The sequence below is a fragment of the Argopecten irradians genome, chromosome 16, assembly GCF_041381155.1.
Source record: "Argopecten irradians isolate NY chromosome 16, Ai_NY, whole genome shotgun sequence".
In the NCBI taxonomy this organism is placed as follows: domain Eukaryota; kingdom Metazoa; phylum Mollusca; class Bivalvia; order Pectinida; family Pectinidae; genus Argopecten; species Argopecten irradians.
In genome coordinates this window covers 22,107,704-22,109,271 of record NC_091149.1, presented here as the reverse complement: position 1 = coordinate 22,109,271, position 1,568 = coordinate 22,107,704, and positions in this window count along the sequence as shown.

Here is a 1,568-nt window from a genome sequence, read left to right as displayed (position 1 = left end):
AAGACACCAAGCAACACACCCCACCCGGTCACATTATAATGACAACGGGCGAACCAGTCGTCCCACTCCCTGTATACTGAGCGCTTAGCAGGAGCAGAAACTATCACTTTTATAAACTTTGGTGTGTCTCGGCCAGGGGACAGAACCCAGAGCCTTCCTCACAGGGGCAAACGCTCAACTCAAGGCCAAAAGTGAGGCGGTGCCAAGGGAGACTTTAGGAAGAATAAAGTCAGTTAGGAAGAAGAGAAATGATAAGATCCTAGATTTAGTCGCCCTTTACGATCATGCAATAGGGGCAACAGGTACAATTCTACTGTAACGCCCTACCTGTAGGGCAAATGTATGCAGTGTGCAGTGTGTATGAAGTGCGTGGAGTGTGTTTTGGGAGACTGTGGTATATTCGTGTTGTATTTTCTTGTATAGTAGAACACTAGTCCTTTTAAAGTGCTATGTCACTGAAGCATGCCGCCGATGACACCAAGCAACACACTCCAGCTGGTCATATTATACTGACAATGAGCAAACCAGTCGCCCCACTCCCTTTATGCTGAGCGCTAAGCAGGAACAGAAACTACCACTTTTATACACTTTGATGTGTCCTGACCAGAGGACAGAACCCATAACCTACATCACAGGGGCGAGCGCTCAACCGAAGGCCAAAAGTGAGGTGATGTCAAGGAAGATGTTAGCGACTGTCTCTGAATGAGTTAGCTGTTGTACATGTAGCAATGCACTAAATACTATATAAAAACATTGTGTAGTTTTTTTTTTTCAAATTCTTAACCCATTTTGTTGTCCTTGAACATTTTTTTATATGAAATTTTGGACAAAAAATTGTTTCGATTCTCCTTTTATCCTCTTGGCACTCATTAGCCCGAAGACCGCCCAGCATCTGTAGTAAGCCTTGGTGAACAGTGAGGAGCTCAGAACTGACTGGATCCAGGGAGGTGTTGCTCCATGTAAAAGGCGACTAAATTTGAGATATTATGGTTTCTACTTTCTTTTTCCTCACATCTCCATTGACAACACCCCCACTTAAAGCGTTTGATTGAGTGCTCCCCCATAGCTAAAACAAACTGAATTTGCCTTGTTAGCAGAGTTTTGTTCGGAAATCAAGGTTGGTATCACCTTTACGCCTTTTCTCTAATATAATAAAAGTACGACCACTCATGGAAGACCAACTAAACTGAAGTTCTGTTATTGTTTTGTGACCCCTTTACCTTGCATTTATTTGGATAGATTTTCAAAAGTCAATCCTTTGACCAATTTTTGAGATTATCGCAGTCTGGTTGTAGGATTTTCATATTTCATTATCTTCTTAATATTTATCTTCTGGTAATGTTTTATCGGCAAACAGGGGATCATAGAAACAAGCAGTTTTCATATGTCAACAAAACTGAATCGAAGTGATAGTAGTGACCTACATTTGTAAATTGAAGCGTACCATGACTGTCAACAACAGCTCCTAGCTGAGTCATATTTACTATTTAGTCAATTATTCCCTAAATTTTAGACCAACGTTAAATGAAGTACATGGATACGTTGCTCTTAAAACAGATTGGGAAAGT